Here is an 18,165-nt window from a genome sequence, read left to right as displayed (position 1 = left end):
TTCTTAAAGCCGTGTTTTTTTTAAAAACTGTTAACTTTTTTCAAACTCAATGATTTTTTAAGTTGTGATCAAGTTTATTTTTCAAAATTCATGAACTTTTTTCAAATATTGTGAACATTTTTTCAATTCGATGAGCTTTTTAATATTTGATGAACTTTTGTAAAAAAATTATGAATTTTTCAAATTGTCATTTTTCAAAACATATGAACTTTTTCTAAAAATCAATGAACTTTTTTCAAATTTGCATTTTTTAAATCGCTTGAATTTTTAAAGTTTCCTAATGCTCAAATTATTTTAAATAAACTATGTAAAAACCGGTGGCCATCATAGTAGGAAATAGCAAATGAAAAAAAAGAACGGCTTGAACCAGAAGACGTCGTTGTTTCTATGAGACATACCAGAAGACCTCTTTTTTTTTGAGGGGTGAAAAGAACTTTATTCATCACCGAAAACCACATGATGTGGGATACAACGAAGATCATGGGGTGTGCCAAGCCAAACATGGCGGCCCAAGCCCTGAAAAAGAGAAAAGCGAGCTAATTTGGGTGCCTCATAATTCACAGCACGACCCTCGAAAATGAAAACAGAATTAAAAGAAGTGGCTTTTGCCCTGATCTTATTAATAATCGCCCCATGTGTCCCTAAGGTTTCTTTGGAGATGTCGGACACCAGTTGCTTGCAGTCAGCTGATATCATGAGATGGAGTTCTTGTGCTGCAGCCCACGAACTGAGCTAGCTAGCGCAAGGGATCCTTTTCGTCGACTGTAGCGCCGAATAGGTCCCCAGAATCGAGTTCTCAAGAAAGGGAAGTCCCCAGAATCGAGTTCTCAAAAATACGTCCTTTGGCCAAATTCTCAAATCCCCAATCCCACCACACCCAAAACCCTAGCGCACACACAATCTCACCTCTGTGTGCTGCCATCGTCCCCCGCCGCCGGCGAACCCCAGCTTCTCGCACAACTACGCCGCGGGCGGCGGCGGGGAGAACACTATCGAGGAGATGTACAAGAAGAAGAACACGCCGCTGGAGCAAATCCTGCTGCGCCCGGACACCCACGTCGGCTCGGTCGAGAAGCACACGCAGACGCTCTGGGTCTACAAGGAAGGTGCCATGGTGCATAGGCCCGTCACCTACGTCCCCGGCCTCCACAACATCTTCGACGAGATCCTCGTCCAGGCCGCCGATAACTTGCAGCGCGACCCCTCCATGGACTCCCTCCGGGTCGACATCGACGTCGAGCGGTGCTGTATCTCTGCCTACAACAATGGAAACGGCATGCCCGTCGAAATCCACCAGGAGGAGGGCCTCTACGTGCCGGAGATGCTGCGAATGAGCTACGGCGCCGTACTCGCCAACATCTTCTCCACCGAGTTCGTCATCGAGACCGCTGATGGGCGCTGGCAGAAGAAGTTCAAGCAGGTTTTCTCTGAAAACATGGGGAAGAAGTCGGAGCCTGAGATTACAGAGTGTGAGCCGTCAGATAACTGGACCAGAGTTACCTTCAAGCCTGACCTTGCGAAATTCAACATGACCGTGCTCGAAGATGATGCCGTGGCGCTCATGAGGAAGCGAGTTGTTGATATGGCGGGCACCCTTGGCGAAACCGTGAAGGTTGAGTTGAATGGTGAGAAGTTGTCGGCAAAAAGCTTCTCAGATTACGTGCAACTGTATATTGACTCTGCTTCAAAAGAAGGAATCGAGCTACCAAGAATTTACCAAAGGGTAAACGATCGTTGGGAGGTGTGTGTCAGTCTAAATGAAGGCCAGTTTCAGCAGGTTAGTTCTGTAAATCGAATTGCGACCTTAAGAGGTGGAACTCATGTTGACTACGTTGCAGACCAAATTGCCAACCATGTGATGGGCGTTGTGAACAAGAGGAACAAGCATGCTAACATGAAATTGCATACGGTGAAGGGCTACCTATGGGTATTTGTTAATGCGCTCATTGATAACCCTGCATTTGATTTACAGACCAAAGAGACCTTGACCACTCATCAAGGAACCTTTGGGTCCAAGTGCGAGCTCTCTGAAGATTTCCTTAACAGAGTCTCCAACTCGGGTGTTGTCAACAAGCTCCTTTCTTTTGCTGAGTTCAGACTAAGCAAGGGACTAAATAAGACTGATGGAAGCAAGAGGAAAGTTTTGTTGCCATCCCTAAGCTAGAGAATGCAGATGACGCTGGTGGGAGGGACTCTGAAAAGTGCACCTTGATACTTACTGAACGAGATTCAGCGAAGGCTTTTGCTGACCACGATGGTTCCCACATCAAAGGGTTGCTGCTCAATTTCATTCACTCATCCTGGCCATCTCTCCTCAAAGTTCCTTCTTTCTTGGTTGAGTTCATCAGTCCAATTATCAAGAAAACCAGTAACATGAGCAAATCTGTCAAGTCATTTTACTCATTGCCAGACTATGAAGCATGCAAAGACAAGTTAGGAGGGAATTCAAGTTTGTGGTCTATAAAGTACTACAAGGGATTTGGAACCAGCACAACACAAGAAGGTCGGGATTGCTTTGAAGATATCTGCCATCACAAGGATTTTGTTTGGGCAGATGACAAAGATGGTGAATGGATCGCTGGGAGGAAGGAATGGCAACACATCAAATACAGTGATTTTATCAACAAATAGCTGATACTCTTCCCGATGGCAGACCTTGAATCGTCTGTACCTTCAATGGTTGACGGCCTTAAACGAGGACAGAGGAAAGTTTTGTTTTGCTCATTCAAGAGGAATTTTGTTGAAGAAGCTTTTGTCACCGAGCTCATTGGTTATGCGTCAGCACACTCAGCATATAGTAAGCAGAGTCTAGCAAGCATAATTATAGGAATGGCTCAGGAATTTGTTGGCAGCAATAATATTAGTCTTTTGGAGCCTGGTGGCCTGTTTGGGACCAGAAATTTGGGGGGAAAAGATGCTGGTAGTACTAAGGACCTCTACACCAGATTACCACCTGTCACCCGTTTAATTTTTCCAAAGGATGATGATATTCTTCTGAACTATTTGAATGAAGATGGACAGTCAATTGAACCCAGTTGGCATATACCAATCATTCCCATGGTTTTGGTCAATGGAAGTGAAGATGTTGGCACTGGTTATGTCCCAAACTATAATCCAAGAGACATCATTGCTAATCTGAAAAGGATGCTAAACAAAGAGCCTATTATACCAATGGACCCTTGGTACAAGGGGTTCCAGGGTTCTTTGACTAAGACAAGATCAAAGGAAACTGGTGTGACATATACCATCACTGGTGTTATAGAGGAAGTTGATTGCACCATGCTTACAATTACTGAGCTTCCCGTCCGCTGCTGGTCGGCAGATTACGAACATTTTCTTAAATCCATGTGTCCTCATAAGGAAAAGGAAAATGGTAAGGGCATGGATAAGGACAAGGAGCCACCGTTTCTAGAGGGATATAGGTCGCGATGTAGTCATGCAGATGTGGATTTTGAGGTTATATTGAGTGAGCAAAACATGAATATTGCTAAGCAAGAGGGCCTTGAGAAGAAATTCAAACTGACAACCACAATAGGACCAACAATGTACTTGTTTGACTCACATAGTAAAATCAGAAAATATGACAGCCCAGAAGACGTACTTGAAGAGTTCTTCACCCTAAGGCTCGAATTCTATGCGAGAAGAAAGGCGGTAATGGTGGAAAATATTAGGAAAGAGGTGCTGTAGGTTAAGAATAAAGTTAAAATCAGAAAATATGACAGCCCAGAAGACGTACTTGAAGAGTTCTTCACCCTGAGGCTCGAATTCTATGCGAGAAGAAAGGCGGTAATGGTGGAAAATATTAGGAAAGAGGTGCTGAAGGTTAAGAATAAAGTTAGGTTTATTCTTGCTTATATTTCTAGGGACATCATTATCATTAACAGGGAGAGAGTAGAGCTATTGCTGGAGCTGAAGCGGAAGGAGTATCCTCCTTTCCGAGAGAAAAACCCCATAGAAGAAATAATTGACAACAGACTTGCTGAAGCTGCAGCAGGGGTTAATGCAAGTGATTATCATTATCTTTTCGTTGCCTTGTTTACGGAGAATGTGGAGGACCTCATTACGCAACAGGAGAAGTTAGAGGGCGAACTTGAAAGCCTGCCTAATACAGAACCGGAAATTCTTTGGCTGAGAGATCATGATGCTCTTGAGAAGGAACTGGATGTGCTTGATGCAAAATTTGAAGCTCAACAGGAGCAAAGAAGATATGAGCGCCAGCATATTTTTTCTGAACGTGCGAAGGCATCTACAACAGCACCCAGGATACAACTGCTGGAATTTTGTCAATTTTGGGCCTAGCCTAATAGCAGTTTCAGAAATTCTTAATAAATCCTAAAGGCCCACTTAGCCCATTTGTGTAAGGTAAGGGATACTACTAAAGTTTAGTCTCACATTGCTAGTTGAGTGGGAGTTGGACCTCCTTATAAGGGAGGTTCTTTCCCCACTTGTACGAGCATGAGAATAAGAGAGATATCCACGCGCGCTCCTCCTCCGCCGCCCGCCTCGCCACGACGCGGGTTACGGGAATGAGCCGAGCCGATATCTAAATTTTTGCCACGCACTACGGGTATATGAAAGGTTACACGGAAGCTGAAAAGATTTTTGCGAAAGTGGGGTTCGAATGCGAACGGTGCATCCCTTCGGCTGCTGGCTGTTCGCTTCGTCTCTGTCTCTTCGTTTCGCCTCCCGTCATTGCCCTCTCGCCTCATTCTCTTGCGCCTATAAAAGGGAGGTCGCTCCTCCCAGAGAGACGCACCAGAACCTCTTCCTTCTCTCACCACAAGTTCCTGAGCACTGCGCTGCTGCTACGATCTTCCCCATCCCGGCTTGCGGCATGCACCGCAGGTCGGGATAGTAGGCCTCCGAAACTGCACCTTTTAAGTCCTGTACGGGAGAAGGGTGATACGGTTTATGGGGAGCGCTCAGCGCGACTACTGGCTGCTTCATCACGGACGATCCGGTCGCCGATGACTACTTCCCCAACGACGACTTCTTCCCCGACGTCCACGATCTCCTCGACGACATGGCAGGCGAGGACACCGACCCCAAGTCCAGCACTTCCACTGCTGCTGTCCCGTACGTGTTCTTACTCTTTCTGTTAGATGTCATTACACAGTTCTTTGCTCTACTTTCCGTCCTACATGTGTTAGGTTCTACTTCATATATGCAACTTCATCTAGTGTCTGTTCTAGATGTGTTTAGTTCAAGTTCATATATGCAGATGCTCTTTACCTTCTCTCTGTCCGAACACATGAGTTGTTTTATCTCTACTATATTAGTCATGCTTTATCTAGTATTTCTGTTAATAAAATCATTCGGTAAATTTCTCATATTTCCAACAATCCAAAAACCTTATTATAGGCAATTTACCCCGAGTGGTTTTGCTGCTTCCATGAGACCTCCTATGTTTGAGGGTATCCACTATAAGAGGTGGCACGTGAGAACAGTCTTATGGTTTCAAACCATGAGTTGCTATGACGCTACTCTCGGCAAACCTGAAGGAGAGCTTGATGCTCAACAGGCACAAGCTTTTCACAAAATGGATACTCTGTTTAAGGCTGCTCTCTTGAGTGTTTTGGGTGAGAACATAGTTGATGCTTATGCGTCAATTGATAATGGAAAAGATACATGGGATGCACTCGAGGCCATGTTTGGGGTCTCGGATGCTGGCACTGAGTTGTACATCATGGAGCAATTCTATGATTACAGGATGACTGAAGAGCGCTCCGTGGTTGAGCAAGCTCATGAGATACAGTCATTTGCTAGAGAACTTGAGCACTTCAGTTGTATGCTACCGGACAAGTTTGTTGCCGGAGGTATCATCACTAAGCTTCCTCCTTCATGGAGGAACTTTGCTACCTTGCTGAAGCATAAGAGGCAGGAGTTTTTCGTCCCGGATCTCATTGGCACTCTTGATGTGGAAGAAAAGGCGAGAGCAAAGAACACACATGCTCGGGGTATTGAGGGAGGATCTAGTGCCAATGTGGTACAGAAGCAGAACTTCCAGCCCCACAAGTTCAAGAATAAGGGCAAGTTTGATGGAAAGCAAAGTTTGATGGGAAGAACAAGGTTGTGCAACACACGAACTTCAAGAAGAAGAATGGAAAGAAGAAAGGTGCTTGTCATGTGTGTGGGGATCCTGATCATTGGGCTCCTAGTTGCCCTAATCGCTATGACAAGCGTCATCCTGGGAAAGGCGGCAAGACCGCTAATGTTGTCATTGGAGACAATGACATGAAGGATGCTGGGTATGGTATATTTCCCACTATTCTTTCAGTATGTCATTCTCCTGATTGGTTGATTGACACGGGTGCTAATGTGCATGTATGCGGTGATATTTCCATGTTTTCATCTGATCAGACCGCAGGGACTTCAATCGTGCTGATGGGAAACGGTTCAAGTGCTTCTGTTCGTGGTGTTGGCACGGTCGATCTGAAGTTTACTTCGGGGAAGATCGTGCGGCTGAAGAACGTGCATTATGTCCCCTCCGTCAATAAAAATCTTGTTAGCGGATCTCTTCTGTGTAGAGATGGCTACAAGCTTGTCTTTGAGTCGAATAAATTTGTAATATCCAAGTATGGAACCTGTATTGGTAAAGGCTATGAGTCAGGAGGCCTATTTCGTTTATCCTTATCAGACGTTCGCAATAAAGTTGTTAATATGTTTGCAACAATAGTGAATCAAATGTGTGGCATTCACGTCTTTGTCATGTTAACTTTGGTTGCATGTCGCAACTGGCAAAGTTGAACTTAATCCCTAGTTTCACCATTGTCAAGGGATCTAAGTGTCAAGTGTGTGTGCAAGCTAAACAACCTCGTAAGTCTCACACGACTATGGAAACGAGAAATCTTGCACCACTAGAGCTCATACATTCAGATCTATGTGAAATGAATGGTGTTTTGACAAAAGGTGGAAAGAAATATTTCATGACGTTAATTGACGACTCCACTAGATACCGCCGTGTGTATCTTCTGAAATCTAAGGATGAGGCTTTGAACTTTTTCAAGATCTATAAAGCTGAAGTGGAAAACCAACTTGATCGGAAAATCAAGAGGCTTAGGTCCGACCGTGGTGGAGAGTATTTTTCCAATGAGTTTGATGCTTTTTGTGCGGAACATGGTATAATCCATGAGAGGACGCCTCCCTACTCACCTCAGTCAAATGGGGTGGCCGAAAGAAAGAACCGTACTCTAACTGATTTGGTTAACGCCATGTTAGACACATCGGGTCTCTCCAAGGCATGGTGGGGGGAGGCGATATTGACAGCATGTCATGTCGTGAACCGAGTCCCCACAAAGAACAAAGAGATAACTCCATTCGAGGAATGGGAGAAGAAAAGGTTAAAACTCTCTTATCTGCGAACATGGGGTTGTTTGGCGAAAGTCAATGCTCCAATTTCAAAAAGGGGAAGCTTGGACCAAAGACTGTGGATTTTGTTTTCCTGGGATATGCTTTTCATAGCATTGGCTATAGATTCTTGGTTGTAAAATCTGAGGTACCTGACATGCATGTCGGTACGATCATGGAGTCGAATGACGCGACTTTCTTTGAAGATATCTTTCCCATGAAGGATATGGCTACCTCATCTAATCAGGAGATGCCTAGTTCATCGAATCAGGAACCAGTTACAATTACCGAACCTGCCATTTCGATGGAACACTTTGAAAGTCCTGTGGAGGAGAACAATGAAGTTCCTACTAGGAGCAAGAGACAGAGGACTGCAAAGTCTTTTGGTGATGATTTTCTTGTGTATCTCATAGATGACACTCCCAGTTCTATTTCAAAGGCCTATGCATCTGAAGATGCTGACTACTGGAAGGAAGCGGTTCGTAGCGAGATGGATTCCATCTTGGCGAATGAAACCTGGGAGATAACTGATCGTCCTTATGGGTGCAAACCTATAGGATGCAAATGGGTATTCAAGAAGAAGCTTAGGCCTGATGGTACTATTGAAAAGTACAAGGCTCGGCTCGTGGCTAAGGGTTATACCCAAAAGGAAGGTGAAGACTTCTTTGATACTTACTCACCTGTGGCTCGACTGACCACTATTCGAGTTCTACTTTCACTAGCTGCCTCACATGGTCTTCTCGTTCATCAAATGGATGTTAAGACTGCTTTCCTAAATGGAGAGTTGGACGAGGAAATTTATATGGAACAACCAGATGGGTTTGTACTAGATGGTCAGGAAGGAAAAGTGTGCAAGTTGCTGAAGTCTTTGTATGGACTCAAGCAAGCACCCAAACAGTGGCATGAGAAGTTTGAAAGAACTTTAACAACTGCAGGCTTTGTTGTAAACGATGCTGACAAATGTGTGTACTATCGCCATGGTGGGGGTGAGGGAGTTATCCTTTGCTTGTATGTTGATGACATACTGATTTTCAGAACAAATGTGAATGTTATTAAGGAGGTCAAGGATTTCCTATCTCGTTGTTTTGAGATGAAGGATTTAGGAGTGGCTGATGTCATTCTAAACATCAAGTTGTTGAGAGATGATGATGGTGGAATTACATTGCTTCAATCTCACTATGTGGAAAAGATCTTGAGTCGCTTTGGCTATAGTGACTGCAAGCCCTCTCCAACACCATATGATGCGAGTGTGTTACTTCGAAAGAATCGAAGAATTGCTAGAGATCAATTGAAATATTCTCAGATTATTGGCTCGCTTATTGTAACGCCCTCGATGCGGTTATATCTCCTACGTGTCGAAGCACGACTTAGAGGCATAACCGCATTGAAAGCAATGTCGCAAGTGAGGTAATCTTCACAACAACCCATGTAAATAAATAAAGGGGAAAGATACATAGTTGGCTTACACTCGCCACGTCACACAAATACATAAATAAGTCATTACATTCATCCAATACACTCAGGGTCCGACTACGGAACCAAAATAAAGATCAACTCCCAAATGCGACAAAGTCCCCGATCGCCCTAACTGGGCATCACTACTGATCATCTGGGAAAGAAACGTAGTAACGACGAGAGTCTTCATCGAACTCCCACTTGAGCTCAAACGCGTCACCTGGAGCGGAATCATCGGTCCCTGCATCTGGTTTTGGAAGGAATCTGTGAGTCACGGGGACTCAACAATCTCACACCCTCGCGATCAAGACTATTTAAGCTTATAGGAAAGGCAAAGGTATGATGTGGAGCTGCAGCAAGCAACTAGCATATATGGTGGCTAACATACGCAAATGAGAGCGAGAAGAGAAGGCAAAGGCACGGTCAAACAACTATGATCAAGAAGTGATCCTAGAACAACCTACGTCAAGCATTACTCCAACACCGTGTTCACTTTCCGGACTCCGCCGAGAAGAGACCATCACGGTTACACACGCGGTTGATGCCTTTTAATTAAGTTAAGTTTCAGGTTTTCTACAACCGGACATTAACAAATTCCCATCTGGCCATAACCACGAGCACGACTTTCGAAAGTTCAAATCCCTGCAGGGGGTCCCAACTTAGCCCATCACAAGCTCTCACGGTCAACGAAGAATATTCCTTCTCCCAAGACAAACAGATCAGACTCGGAATCCCGGTTACAAGACATCTCGAGAATGGTAAAACTAAACCAGCAACACCACCCAGATGTGCTGACAAATCCCGATAGGAGTTGCACATATCTCGTTCTCAGGCCACACCAGATGAGCCAGACGTCGGGTAGGCTAGCCCAGACTTGCCCCTGGTAGCCCCGGACATCGCTCAGTTGGACCAACACTTAGAGAAGCACTGGCCCGGGGGGTTAAAATAAGATGACCCTTGAGTCCACGAAATCCAAGGGAAAAAGGCTAGGTGGCGAATGGTAAAACCAATGTTGGGCATTGCTAGAGGAGTTTTATTCAAGGCGAATTGTCAAGGGGTTCCCATTATAACCCAACCGCGTAAGGAACGCAAAATCCGGGAACATAACACCGATATGACGGAAACTAGGGCGGCAAGAGTGGAACAAAACACCAGGCATAAGGCCGAGCCTTCCACCCTTTACCAAGTATATAGGTGCATTAAGATAAACAAGATAATATTGTGATATCCCAACAATAAACAAGTTCCAACAAGGAACAAACTCCAATCTTCACCTGCAACTAGCAACGCTATAAGAGGGGCTGAGCAAAGCGGTAACATAGCCAAACAACGGTTTTCTAGGACATGGTGGGTTAGAGGTTTGACATGGCAATATAGGAGGCATGATAAGCAAGTGGTAGGTATCGTAGCATAGGCAAAGCAAAAGAGTGAGCATCTAGCAAGCAAAGATAGAAGTGATTTCGAGGGTATGGTCATCTTGCCTGCAAAGTTCTCAGAGTTGCCTTGATCCTCATAAGCGTACTCAACAGGCTCCTCGATCACGTACTCGTCTCCCGGCTCTACCCAAACAAGAACAACAAGCACAAAGGAACACAATCAACCACGTGCAATGCTCGATCAATTATGATGCAAACATGGTATGATATGTGGGATGCGGTATGTAATGCATATGCATGATTTGGAAAGGAATGAATGAACCTGGCCTCAACTTGGAAAACCAAGAGTGCCACTTGAAAGATGAGATGATTTCGGTTGAAATTGATATAAAGATCACCAGAACCGGATGCACGGTCTGGAAATGGCAAGCAAAACAAATGTGGCACCGGTCTGCGATAATCAGCAAGTAGCCCTCTAAATGCATCAAGATAAATATGCTACAACACCCAAACATAGTAAAAAAATACATGGCAGGGATCCACCCATGATGCTTGACAAAAGATGAACACTGAGCTATGGCTAATTCATCCATTAACAGGTTCAAACAAGCATGGCAAAAGTGCAAAAGATAACAGGTTTCAGACTTAGTGAAATAACAACAAATCAGGCATTTATCATCAGGAAGCAAACTTTAGAGCATGATAACTACATGCTACAGGAACATATCATGGCAAAGGAAGGCATGGCATGAAGCCACTCAAAGCATATAACAAAAGTCCCTTAGTGACCTTGAGCCAAAGTGATCAGAAAATACATTTGCAAGCATGTGAACATAGCAAAAACACAAACAGATTCAGACTTAGTGAAAAACTGGAGCATGCAAAACAGATTAACAAGTAGGCATGTTTACGAGCTCGATGCACTCACTACGAGGTACTGCATGATAATCTAAGCATACACCCAGCAAGAAGACATGGCATATAAGCTAGACATGGCAAGAACAACAACATAGAATGCACGGATCAACAACAACAAGCTCGGCAAAATCGCTAAACATGTTAACAATCTGCCAGGAACATTTTATAGCAAAAGTAGAGCTCGATTGACTCAAGCTAAGCTGTTCCATAAATGCAAACAAAGACATAGATGGAAAGATCTCAACATTATCTACAAAACATCCTTACTGATCATGCTCAAAAAAGGCACGGATCACTAGGAAACAATATGAACATATGGCATAAAAACAAGAACAGGACAAGGACTGTGTGAAATTCTAAGTCCCTGAAATCAGCATCATTGAGTAAGCTACTTTGCATGCTTGTGCTAGTCACCACAAAGATCACAAAAATACATGGTATACACCCCTGTAAAGATGGCAAGGCATACATCAAAACACATGTAGAGCTCAGGATCATAGCATGCACACATTAATCATGGCAAAAATGACAAACGGCTATTTGCTGAAACAAATCCGACATATTCATCACATAGCCCTCTTCCAACAGCATTTCGGGCATAAAGATGAACTCAAATGAAAATGATGCAATGAGATGAAATGATGTACTCGTCGAGATGAACATTTTGATATGCTACACGCACGAATCGAAGCTATGGATGCAGAGTTATGGCATGTCAAAGTATGCAAGAAAATTAGGGTTGGAGGGGAAAAAGTCAACCCTCATGATGATCTAGATCCAGATCCGGGTGCATGCGACCCGAGGTTCACCGGGGAGCTACTGTTCGCCGGAGCTGCGGGACGTCGCCGGACTTGGAGGAGAGGAGGCACGCCGGCCTTGGCTGCGTGGAGGAGGACGGCGGCGGGGCTCGGCCGGAGGTCGGAGGAGGCCGGCCGGAGCGAGGCGGGGCGGCCCTGGAGGAGAGCGGCGGCGCCTGGGGCGGCGAGGTCGCCGACGATGGCGACCGCGGCGGTGCGGCCGCGGGAGCTCACCGGCTCGGGCGAGGAGAAGAGGCAGGCGGCGGCGGACGCGATGGGCCGCGGGGGCCGGCCACGGGCTCGGCGGGCCTGCGCGGAGGAGGCGGCGATGTGGGGCGGCGGCGCCACGTGGCGCGACGGGAGTGGCGGCGGCGGGAATGTCCGGCGGCGGCGGACGTGTCCGCCCACGCAGAGAGGAGCGGGGCTAGGGTTAGGGGTGTTTTGATCCGGAAATTTCAGGGAAGGTCTTTAAATAGGGGTAGAGGAGGCTAGGAAGCTCCAAATGGAGTGCGGTTTTCGGCCACGCGATCATGATCGAACGCTCTAGATGATAGAAGAGTTTTAGGTGGGTTTAGGACCAGTTTGGAAGGGTGTTGGGCTGCAACACACACGAGGCCTTTTCGGTCCCTCGGTTAACCGTTGGAGTATCAAACGAAGTCCAAATGGTACGAAACTTGGCAGGCGGTATACCGATAGTAAACCAAGGCGGCATGACAAGTCTCGGTCCAATCCGAAAATGTTTAACACCCACACACGAAAAGAGGTAGAAAGGGACACCGGAGGACATAGGAGCGCCGGAAAGCAAAACGGACAACGGGAAAAATGCTCGGATGCAAGAGACGATCACGTATGCAAATGCAATGCACATGATGATATGGTATGAGATGCATGACAAAGACAAAAACACACGAAGGCAACAACCCAACAACGAGGAAATAAAATAACTTAGTGCCGGAAACGACAAGAGTTGGGATACATAAAAGGTAAATTACATCCGGGGTGTTACACTTATGTACTTAGCAAGTGCTACAAGACCTGACATCTCTTTTGATGTTAGCAAATTGAGTCGGTTTGTCTCAAAACCAGGAGATGTGCATTGGAAAGCTCTAGAGAGAATTTTGTGTTATTTGAAAGGCACTGCAAATTATGGAATTCACTACACGGGGCATCCAAAGGTGCTTGAAGGGTATAGTGACTCAAACTGGATCTCAGATGCTGATGAGATAAAGGCCACGAGCGGTTATGTATTCACTCATGGAGGTGGCGCTATTTGTTCGAAGTCTTGCAAGCAGACCATCTTAACGAGGTCAACAATGGAAGCAGAACTCACAGCACTAGATACAGCTACGGTTGAAGAAGATTGGCTTCGTCAGTTCTTGAATGACTTGCCGGTTGTTGAGAAACCTATACCGGGTGTCCTTATGAACTGCGACAATCAAACTGTGATAACGAAAGTGAGCAGTTCAAAGGATAGCATGAAGTCATCAAGACACGTTCAGAGAAGGTTAAAGTCTGTCAGGAAAATGAAAAACTCCGGAGTTATTGCATTGGATTACATCCAAACGTCTAAAAATCTGGCAGATCCTTTTACTAAAGGTCTATCACGTAATGTGATAGGTAATGCATCGAGGGAGATGGGTATGAGACCCACAATATGAGTTGTTCACAGTGGTAACCTATTCTTTGTGATCGGAGATCCCGTGAATTAGATGTGGAAGACAAGCTGTTGGTCAACTGAGAGGAGAGTATCCTTACTATTCACAATACCGCTCCATGAAGATGCAATACTCTCCTAATCTGCATGGCAGGCTGATATATATCTTAATGTGTTCTAAGTGGCTTATTAAAGCAGAGATACTATCCTGCAGAACATCTTTTGAAGAACACACCTATATGAGTCTGATTGTCAAACGTCGCAATCTATGAGAGTAGGGTTCACTCTAGTAAACTCATGAAAGGTCACGGAGTATGACGTATAAGCTCCACCCGCGGGGAAGACCCACGGTAGCCACGTATTGGTCAAGGCTTTATGTGAAGCTAGATTCGCAGAAAACTTGCAGTTCAAGGCCCAGTCCACTGTTCAAGTTGCTTACTAGTGTAGCATAGAGTTCTAGGTGGAAGTTCAACTTAACAGTCTCCACTGCAGTACCGGTATATAAAACAGTGTTTTGGAACCAAAGGCAATTTCTGTGTGCCTCTGGGATCTGGTGGGGGATTGCTGGAATTTTGTCTATTTTGGGCCTAGCCCAATAGCAGTTTCAGAAATTCCTAATAAATCCTAGAGGCCCACTTAGCCCATTTGTGCAAGTCAAGGGATACTACTAAAGTTTAGTCCCACATTGCTAGTTGAGTGGGAGTTGGACCTCCTTATAAGGGAGGTTCTTTCCCCACTTGTACGAGCATGAGAACAAGAGGGATATCCACGCGCGCTCCTCCTCCGCCGCCCGCCTCGCCACGCCACGCCACGCCACGCCACGTCACGACACGCCGCGGGTTGCGGGAATGAGCCGAGCTGATATCTAAATTTTTGCCACGCACTACGGGTATACAAAAGGTCACACGGAAGCTGAAAAGATTTTTGCGAAAGTGGGGTTCGAATGCGAACTGTGCAGCCCTTCGGCTGCTGGCTGTTCGCTTTGTCTCTGTCTCTTCGTTTCTCTTCCCGTCGTTGCCCTCTCGCCTCCTTCTCTTGCGCCTATAAAAAGGAGGTCGCTCCTCCCAGAGAGACGCACCAGAACCTCTTCCTCCTCTTGCCACAAGTTCCTGAGCACTGCGCTGCTGCTACGATCTTCCTCATCCCGGCTTGCGGCGTGCACCGCAAGTCGGGACACTAGGCCTCCGAAACTAGACCTTTTGAGTCTTGTACGGGAGAAGGGTGATAAGGTTTTTGGGGAGCGCCCAGCGCGACTACTGGCTGCTTCATCACGGACGATCCGGTCGCCGACGACTACTTCCCCGACGTCCACGATCTCCTCGACGACATGGCAGGCGAGGACACCGACCCCAAGTCCAGCACTTCCACTGTTGTTGTCCCGTATGTGCTCTTGCTCTTTCTGTTAGATGTCATGACACAGTTCTTTGCTCTACTTTCCGTCCTACATGTGTTAGGTTCTACCTCATATATGCAACTTCATCTAGTGTCTGTTCTAGATGTGTTTAGTTGAAGTTCATATATGCAGATGCTCTTTGCCTTCTCTCTGCCCATATGCATGACTTGTTTTATCTCTACTATATTAGTCATGCTTTATCTAGTATTTTTGTTAATAAAATCATTCGGTAAATTGCTCATATTCCCAACAATCCAAAAACCTTATTATAGGCAATTTACCCCGAGTGGTTTTGCTGCTTCCATGAGACCTCCTATGTTTGAGGGTATCCACTGTAAGAGGTGGCGCGTGAGAGCAGTATTATGGTTTCAAACCATGAGTTGCTATGACGCCACTCTCAGCAAACCTGAAGGAGAGCTTCATGCTCAACAGGCACAAGCTTTTTAGAAAATGGATACTCTGTTTAAGGCTTCTCTCTTGAGTGTACTTGGTGAGAACATAGTTGATGCTTATGCGTCAATTGATAATGGAAAAGATATGTGGGATGCACTCGAGGCCAAGTTTGGGGTCTCGGATGCTGGCACTGAGTTGTACATCATGGAGCAATTCTATGATTACAGGATGACTGAAGAGCGCTCCGTGGTTGAGCAAGCTCATGAGATACAGTCATTTGCTAGAGAACTTGAGCACTTCAGTTGTATGCTACCGGACAAGTTTGTTGCCGGAGGTATCATCACTAAGCTTCCTCCTTCATGGAGGAACTTTGTACCTTGCTGAAGCATAAGAGGCAGGAGTTTTCCGTCCCGGATCTCATTGGCACTCCTGATGTGGAAGAAAAGGCGAGAGCAAAGGACACACGTGCTCGAGGTACAGAGGGAGGATCTAGTGCCAATGTGGTACAGAAGCAGAACTTCCAGCCCTACAAGTTCAAGAACAAGGGCAATTTTGATGGAAAAGCAAAGTTTGATGGGAAGAACAAGGCTGTGTAACACACGAACTTCAAGAAGAAGAATGGCAAGAAGAAAGGTGCTTGTCATGTGTGTGGGGATCCTGATCATTGGGCTCCTAGTTGCCCTAATCGCTATGACAAGCGTCATCCTGGGAAAGGCGGCAAGACCGCTAATGTTGTCATTGGAGACAATGACATGAAGGATGCTGGGTATGGTATATTTCCCACTATTCTTTCAGTATGTCATTCTCCTGATTGGTTGATTGACACGGGTGCTAATGTGCATGTATGCGGTGATATTTCCATGTTTTCATCTGATCAGACCGTAGGGACTTCAATCGTGCTGATGGGAAACGGTTCAAGTGCTTCTGTTCGTGGTGTTGGCACGGTCGATCTGAAGTTTACTTCGGGGAAGATCGTGCGGCTGAAGAACGTGCATTATGTCCCCTCCGTCAATAAAAATCTTGTTAGCGGATCTCTTCTGTGTAGAGATGGCTACAAGCTTGTCTTTGAGTCGAATAAATTTGTAATATCCAAGTATGGAACCTGTATTGGTAAAGGCTATGAGTCAGGAGGCCTATTTCGTTTATCCTTATCAGACGTTCGCAATAAAGTTGTTAATATGTTTGCAACAATAGTGAATCAAATGTGTGGCATTCACGTCTTTGTCATGTTAACTTTGGTTGCATGTCGCAACTGGCAAAGTTGAACTTAATCCCTAGTTTCACCATTGTCAAGGGATCTAAGTGTCAAGTGTGTGTGCAAGCTAAACAACCTCGTAAGTCTCACACGACTACGGAAACGAGAAATCTTGCACCACTAGAGCTCAGACATTCAGATCTATGTGAAATGAATGGTGTTTTGACAAAAGGTGGAAAGAAATATTTCATGACGTTAATTGACGACTCCACTAGATACCGCCGTGTGTATCTTCTGAAATCTAAGGATGAGGCTTTGAACTTTTTCAAGATCTATAAAGCTGAAGTGGAAAACCAACTTGATCGGAAAATCAAGAGGCTTAGGTCCGACCGTGGTGGAGAGTATTTTTCCAATGAGTTTGATGCTTTTTGTGCGGAACATGGTATAATCCATGAGAGGACGCCTCCCTACTCACCTCAGTCAAATGGGGTGGCCGAAAGAAAGAACCGTACTCTAACTGATTTGGTTAACGCCATGTTAGACACATCGGGTCTCTCCAAGGCATGGTGGGGGGAGGCGATATTGACAGCATGTCATGTCGTGAACCGAGTCCCCACAAAGAACAAAGAGATAACTCCATTCGAGGAATGGGAGAAGAAAAGGTTAAAACTCTCTTATGTGCGAACATGGGGTTGTTTGGCGAAAGTCAATGCTCCAATTTCAAAAAGGGGAAGCTTGGACCAAAGACTGTGGATTTTGTTTTCCTGGGATATGCTTTTCATAGCATTGGCTATAGATTCTTGGTTGTAAAATCTGAGGTACCTGACATGCATGTCGGTACGATCATGGAGTCGAATGACGCGACTTTCTTTGAAGATATCTTTCCCATGAAGGATATGGCTACCTCATCTAATCAGGAGATGCCTAGTTCATCGAATCAGGAACCAGTTACAATTATCGAACCTGCCATTTCGATGGAACACTTTGAAAGTCCTGTGGAGGAGAACAATGAAGTTCCTACTAGGAGCAAGAGACAGAGGACTGCAAAGTCTTTTGGTGATGATTTTCTTGTGTATCTCATAGATGACACTCCCAGTTCTATTTCAAAGGCCTATGCATCTGAAGATGCTGACTACTGGAAGGAAGCGGTTCGTAGCGAGATGGATTCCATCTTGGCGAATGAAACCTGGGAGATAACTGATCGTCCTTATGGGTGCAAACCTATAGGATGCAAATGGGTATTCAAGAAGAAGCTTAGGCCTGATGGTACTATTGAAAAGTACAAGGCTCGGCTCGTGGCTAAGGGTTATACCCAAAAGGAAGGTGAAGACTTCTTTGATACTTACTCACCTGTGGCTCGACTGACCACTATTCGAGTTCTACTTTCACTAGCTGCCTCACATGGTCTTCTCGTTCATCAAATGGATGTTAAGACTGCTTTCCTAAATGGAGAGTTGGACGAGGAAATTTATATGGAACAACCAGATGGGTTTGTACTAGATGGTCAGGAAGGAAAAGTGTGCAAGTTGCTGAAGTCTTTGTATGGACTCAAGCAAGCACCCAAACAGTGGCATGATAAGTTTGAAAGAACTTTAACAACTGCAGGCTTTGTTGTAAACGAAGCTGACAAATGTGTG

At 45.4% G+C, this 18,165-nt stretch overlaps 1 pseudogene; it reads left to right on the top strand.

Moving 5' to 3' along the window:
- The first annotated feature begins 706 nt into the window (after window positions 1–706).
- Window positions 707–18,165, top strand: part of LOC125523088 (DNA topoisomerase 2-like) — a 28,816-nt pseudogene continuing 11,357 nt past the window's right edge.

This window comes from Triticum urartu, chromosome 7A, assembly GCF_056163025.1.
Source record: "Triticum urartu cultivar PI428250 chromosome 7A, HENAU_Tu73, whole genome shotgun sequence".
Lineage (NCBI taxonomy): Eukaryota > Viridiplantae > Streptophyta > Magnoliopsida > Poales > Poaceae > Triticum > Triticum urartu.
The sequence above is the reverse complement of the archived record's forward strand: the minus strand, read 5'-3'. Positions and strand labels throughout refer to the sequence as shown.